The sequence below is a fragment of the Triticum urartu genome, chromosome 3, assembly GCF_003073215.2.
Source record: "Triticum urartu cultivar G1812 chromosome 3, Tu2.1, whole genome shotgun sequence".
In the NCBI taxonomy this organism is placed as follows: Eukaryota; Viridiplantae; Streptophyta; class Magnoliopsida; order Poales; family Poaceae; genus Triticum; species Triticum urartu.
Genome location: NC_053024.1, coordinates 273,226,778 through 273,234,278, shown reverse-complemented (window position 1 = coordinate 273,234,278; position 7,501 = coordinate 273,226,778).

Sequence of the window (7,501 nt, the reverse complement as noted above, 5' to 3'; positions counted from 1 at the left end):
ACAGGGATGCACACAAGATGCTTAACAAAAGTCCAGCACTGAGCTACGGCCAATTCATCCATTAACAGGTTCAAACAAGCATGGCAAAAATGCATATGACAAACAGATCTCAGACTTAGTGAAATCAACACTTGTCTGGAATTTCAGATCAGGTAGCCCTCTTCGGAGCAACAAAACTACATGCTACAGGACCTGAACATGGCAAAGTAAAGCATGGCATGGAGCTACTCAAAGAGCTTAACAAAGGTCCCTTAGTGACCTTGAGCCAAAAGGGATCAGAAAATACAATTGCAAGCATGTGAACATAGCAAAAACATAATCAGTTTTCAGACAGTGAAAACTGACACATGCTGAAATATAACTCAAGTAGGAATGTTTACGAGCTCGATGCACTCACTAAGGTGAAAGTCATGGCAAGACAAGCATACATCCATCAAGAAGGCACAAAATTCAAGCTAGACATGGCAAGAACAATAGCATAGCATGCACGGATCAACTACAACATCATCGGCAAAATTGCAAACAAGTTGACAATCTGCCCAGATTCACAAAGTAGCAAAAGTAGAGCTCGATTGACTCAAGCTAGGTTTCTCCATAATTGCAAACAAAGACATGGATGGATAGAGCACTAAAATATTAACAAAAGATCCTTACTGATCATCCTCAAAAGAGGCACGGATCACTAGGAAACAACATGAACATATGGCATCATGAGATAAACAGCTCCAGGACTTAGTGAAATTGCTAAGTCCCTGAAAACAGAATTAGCAAGTGCACCACTTTGCAAGCTTGCACAAGTCACCACACACATCCTAAAAATACATGGGTTGCTCCTCTGGAAAGATGACAAAACCCTTAACAAAACACATGTAGAGCATCAGGGCATATTATGCACACATTAATCATGGCAAAAATGACAAAAACCTAAATGGAGTAGCAGATCTGACAATTAACTCAAGTAGCCATCTTCTAACAGCATTTATGGCATCAAGATGAACTCAAATGAAAATTATGCAATGGAATGAAATGATGTACTCTCTGAGATGAACATTTTGATATGCTATATGCATGAATCGGAGCTACGGATGCGAAGTTACGGCGCTAGGAAGAAGGGCACATGGATCTGCAATTTTGGGACTTAGACAAAAAAATCAACCTCTAGGGTTTACTGTTCATCCGAATCTAGATCTCGCGAAAACACTGTAGCGGCGGCGGATCCGGCGCTCGCCGGCGACGAGGGCTCGCCGGAGAAGGAGGGAGGGCCGGCCGGAGCGGTGGCGCTCGCCTGAGTGCTCCGCTGGGGCCGGAGCGGGCGGCTGCGGCGGGCGGCGGCGATGGGCGAAGGCGGCGGCGGCCTGGCGCGTCGGGGCGGCGCGGTTGGCGGTGGCCGAGACGGGCGGCGGCGCGCGCCGGCGATGGGCGGCGAGGGGCGTCAGGCGGAGGAGGAAGAAGGAGGCGGCGGCAGCGGCTCCTTTGGCCCGTGCGTGGGCGCGGGCGGGCCAGCCACGGGCCGCGGCGGGCTCCGGCGGCGGCGGTGGAGAGAGAGGGAGGCGGGCGTATAGGAGGCTGCCATGTGGCGGCGGACACGGCGACGGACACGTCCGTCGGCAGGGAAAGTGTCCGGCGACGCGCGAGGTGGATTTTAGGGTTTCGGACGAGGGGGGATCCGGATTTCGGGGAAGGGATCTTTAAATAGGCATAGAGGGAGCGAGGAGAGTCCAAATGAGGTGCGGTTTTCGGCCACGCGATCGTGATCGAACGCTCTAGATGATGGAGCAGAGTTAGGTGGGTTTTGGGCCAAATTGGAGGGGTGTTGAGCTGCAACACACACGAGGCCTTTTCGGTCCCTCAGTTAATCGTTGGAGTATCAAACGAAGTCCAAATGATATGAAACTTGACAGGCGGTCTACCGGTAGTAAACCAAGGCCGCTTGGCAAGTCTCAGTCCAATCTAGAAATGTTTAATCCACACACACGAAAGAAAGCTAGAAATGACCACCGGAGGAGAACGAAGCGCCGGAATGCAAAACAGACAACGGGGAAATTGCTCAAATGCCTGAGACGAACACGTATGCAAATGCAATGCACATGATGACATGATATGAGATGCATGACAAGGATAACAACACATGGAGACAAAGACCCGAACCCGAGAAAATAAATAACTTAACGCCGGAAACGGCAAGAGTTGGAGTACAAATTGGGAAAGTTACATCCGGGGTGTTACAGTGATATGCTCCAAAACCCTCAACTACCTTCCCACATCCACATATGACCTAAACTGAAAGTCAAACTCGGCCCCACCGATTCTTTCTATCCGGCGCCACCGAGTTTAGATGTCATAGCCACTACCACAAACCCTAGGCAAATCGGTCTCACCGATACGGATTTCAGTCACACCGAGATGGGGTTGTAATCTCTCTGTTTCCCTTCATAACGTTTCGGTCCTACCGAGATGCACGATCGGTCCCACCGAGATTGCAATGTAAACTCTCTGTTTCTCTTTTGTAACATTTTCGTCCCACCGAAATGAGCGATCGGTCCCACCGAGTTTACCTGACCAACTCTCCGGTTAGCTTATTACCAAAATCAGTCTCACCGAGTTTGTGTAATCGGTCACACCGAGATTACGTTATGTCCTAACCCTAACCATATCGGTCCTACCAAGTTGCATCTCAGTCCCACCGAAAATCCTAACGATCACTAGGTTTGCTGAATCGATCTGACCGAGTTTCTCAATTCGGTCTCACTGAGATTGGTAAATTGTGTGTAACGGTTAGTTTTTGTGTGGAGGCTATATATATCCCTCCACCCACTCTTCATTCGTTGAGAGAGCCATCAGAACATACCTACACTTCCAATACACATTTTCTAAGAGAGAACCACCTACTCATGTGTTGAGGCGAAGATATTCCATTCCTACCATATGAATCTTGATCTCTAGCCTTCCCAAGTTGCTTTCCACTCAAATCTTCTTTCCACCAAATTCATATCCTGTGAGAGAGAGTTGAGTGTTGGGGAGACTATCATTTGAAGCACAAGAGCAGGGAGTTCATCATCAACACACCATTCGTTACTTCTTGGAGAGTGGTATCTCCTAGATTGGCTAGGTGTCACTTGGGAGCCTCCGACAAAGATTGTGGAGTTTAACCAAGGAGTTTGTAAGGGCAAGGAGATCGCCTACTTCGTGAAGATCTACCGCTAGTGAGGCAAGTCATTCGTGGGCGATGGCCATGATGGGATAGACAAGGTTGCTTCTTCATGGACCCTTCGTGGGTGGAGCCCTCCATGGACTCGCGCAACCATTACCCTCCGTGGGTTGAAGTCTCCATCAACGTGGATGTACGATAGCACCACCTATCGGAACCATGACAAAAACAGCCGTGTCTCCAATTGCGTTTGAATTCTCCAAACCCTTCCCTTTACATTCTTGCAAGTTGCATGCTTTACTTTTCGTTGTTCATAGGCTCTTTGCATGCTTGCTTGAATTGTGTTAAGATTGCTTGACTTGTGCTAAGATAGCTAAAATCTGCCAAAGACTAAAATTGGGAAAAGGATAGATTTTTATTTGGTCAAGTAGTCTAATCACCCCCCTCTAGACATACTTTCGATCCTACAAGTGGTATTAGAGCTTTGGTCTCCATTTTCTTCGATTTCCATAGCTTTTGGTGGTCATAGCCTTGGTTTCACAACCTAGGAGAGTATGCCGTCTAGCGAGGGAAATTATCACCGTAGAGGTCCTTACTTTGATGGTACTAATTTTGCTAGTTGGAAGCATAAGATGAAAATTCATATTCTTGGACATAACCCCGCCATTTAGGCTATTGTGTGTGTTGGCTTGCAAGGTGAATTCTTTGATGGGAGAGAACCGAATCGTGAAGCTACCGCGGATGAGTTGAAGATGCTACAATACAATGCTCAAGCTTGTGATATCCTCTTCAACGGATTCTGCCCCGAAGAATTCAACAAAATCAGTCGTCTTGAGAATGCAAAGGAAACTTGGGATACTTTGATTGATATGCACGAAGGTACCGACTCCGTCAAGGAATCCAAGTTGGATGTGCTTGAAAGTCAACTTGACAAGTTCAAAATGAAGGATGGTGAAGGTGTTGCTGAGATGTACTCTAGGATTACTCTTATCACAAATGAGATTGCCGGCTTAGGAAGTGAAGAGATGACCGACAAATTCATCATCAAGAAGATCCTAAGAGCCTTGGATGGAAAATACGATACCGTATGCACATTGATCCAAATGATGCCAAATTACAAAGATCTCAGGCCAACGGAAGTCATTGGAAGAATTGTTGCTCATGAGATGTCACTCAAGGATAAGGAGGAGCTCCATAACAAGTCAAGTTGTGCTTACAAAGCCTCATGTGAAGCTCCTACATCATCAAGTGAGAAACAAACCTTTAATGAAGAATTGAGCTTACTAGTGAAGAACTTCAACAAATTCTACAAGAATAGAAGCAAATAGAGAAGTTCCAAGTCAAGGTCCTACAATGACAAAAGATCTTCTAGTCGAGAGCGAAACTGCTACAATTGTGGAAGACCCGGACACTACCCTAATGAGTGTACAGCTCCCCACAAGAGAAGAGAAGATTCTCCCAAAAGAAGAAGTAGAAGAGAAGAATCACCATCAAGGGAGAGAAGAAGTAGGGATGATCGATATGAACGAAGACCCTCACAGAGAAGCAAGGATTCGGAAAGGAAGGACAAGTCATCAAGGAGCTACACAAAACGAAGACATCAAGCTCATGTTGGTGAATGGGTATCCGGCTCCGACTCCGACAATGACTCCGAGAGAAGCTATCACTCTGACTCCGAATATACTCAAGATGAAGGTGTTGCCTGTCTAGCACTTGTGTCAACCAACTACTACGACATATTTGATTCACCAAATGAAGGAATTGGAAGATGCTTCATGGCCAAAGGTCCAAAGGTATCACACCCCGAGTATGTTGATTTCAATAGTGATGAAGATGACTTGTTAGGTGATGATGATTTATTTATTGACAACTATAGTGATGAATACTATGATGAAACGAATGACAATGATAAGGAGAAGATTGAGTCTCTAACTAAAGAACTAAACACTCTTAAGTTAGCTCATGAAACTATCTTAGGAGATCATCGAGAACTTTTAAGGACTCATGAGAAATTAAGTTTTGAGAAGCTCAATCTTGAGCAAGAGCATGAATTCTTAAAGGAAATCAATGATGATCTTCGCAAGAAAAGTTCTTCTTACATTGCCAAGCGTTTACTCTTATCCAGTTACATGCCTCAAGTCAAGTCTAGTAACAAGAACAAGAAAGATTCTTCCTCTAATAGTAACAATAATCATGCTAAATCCAATGTTGTTGCTTCTAGTAGTTCTCTTGATTCCACTAATGATTCTCTTAGCCAAGTTACACTTGAGCAAGAAAATATCTTATTGAAGGGAATTATAGAGAAATGTGTTTACAAGAGCCTTGCCGGGAGTAAGCAATTCGAGGAAATTGTACGCAAGCAAGGAAGGCACCGGAAGAATCAAGGTGTTGGTTTTGAACTAAAGTTCAATGCCAATGGAGTTGAGTGGGAAGAAGATCAATACCCCAAGACGAAGTTTGTTCTTCAACAAGAGAAGTATGATCCTACTTCTTTCAAAACAACACAAGCTCAAGATGATCTTCCACCACAAGACCACAAGCAAAAAGGCAAGGACAATCTTCAAGAGGAAATTGATGCATTTGAAGAAGCTCCTAAGGCCTTGGACAAGTGGGTTCCCAAGACTACATCAAGTTCCACTTCATCAAGTACAACTACAACTCCGAGGATTCCCATCAAGATGGTGTGGATCCCGAAGAAGAAGAACTAGAGAGTTCTTGAGGGTGACTCTGCCAACATACTTCACTCTTATCATTTTGGCAAGAACAAGTGCAATCAACTTCCACATCTTTCACTAGTTCAAGGAGTCACAAACCCTCTTGTTGGTAAGACAAGGGACAAGGTAACCTAAAGCTTTCATAGACATCATCTTGTGTGTGCATCACTCTATGTCTATGGATATCCTTGTTTGTTCCTTGTGGGACTAAACCGTGTAGGTATTGAAAGTGCAACTCACTCCAAAGGATAGCTCCAAATGATCTACATCAACATAGAGCATCCACATCTTCAACACCTACATGAAGTCATCATCGACAAAACCCAAGGTTAGTTTATCCCTCTTAGGGGGGATCTCACATCTAGGGGGAGCTTTACTCTAACAATTGAGTTAAAGCAACTCTAATGGTGTGAACACAACAACGCTTTATGTAAAAGTGGTAACCCCACTTGTGCTTAAACGATGAGTATGACCTATGATCAAATGTTCTCATTTGACTCCTAAGTCAATATACTCATATATAGATGACCTAGTCATCGCCAATTGCTTGATACATGCTAGAATTTTTTATGCATGCTTTGCCACATATTTCAATTGCCATTTTATTGTGTGAGCATGATGGTTGCATAATTTACTCATTCGAGGACACCCACTTGTTGTTTTGATTGATTGGTTTCCTTTTCTTTTGGCCAAGTGGATGGACAAGAATCCCTAAGAACCTTCTCTAGCTATCTATGCTTTTCTCGTCTCAAACTCTATTCATGTTGCATCACAAAATTTGATCAAGTCAGATTTGAACCACTCTGTGTGAGGAACACTCGGAGTCCCCGATTTGTCATAGACTTAAACTTCCAAAACTTCTTGGTGCGTTTTGGTCTGACCGATTCATCCATTTTGGTCATACCGAGATCACTAAGTCGATCTAGGTTTTCAATCTCGGTGCAATCGATTTGAACTTTTCGGTCACACCGAGTTGCAATAACTGCTTGCAGTTATGCATCTCGGTGCCACCGAGTTGTTCCACTCGGTCACACCGACAGGGTCGGGCTATATATATCTACGGGTCAAATTTTGGAAAACTTTCCGAATGTCCTCGACCCGCCCTTAGCCTGCTCTGTCTCCAGGGTCTCCGGATCGTCCTCCTCGTCGCCAGCCGCCTCCCACCGCTGGACTCCGCCGCCATCAACGGGAATCAACCCCGGCGTTGCCGCCGTAGCGAGTTCATCACCGAACTAGGGTATGAACTCGATCACTGTGCTATCCTTATCTGATTCCTAGCACATTGTGTTCGCCAAGTATCTTACCACGATTGAGATCATTCTATCCAGTCAAAACACTCCATAGATTAGAGATGATTTCAGAATTTAGGGTTAGGTTTCCGCTGAAACCATCTCGGACCCACCGAGTTGTGGAACTCGGTCTCGGTGTCAAAACCGGCGGATCTCGGGTAGGGGGTCCCGAACTGTGCGTCTAGGCCGGATGGTAATAGGAGGCAAGGAACACGAAGTTTTACCCAGGTTTGGGCCCTCTTGATGGAGGTAAAACCCTACGTCCTGCTTGATTAATATTGATGATATGGGTAGTACAAGAGTAGATCTACCACGAGATCGGAGAGGCTAAACCCTAGAAGCTAGCCTAT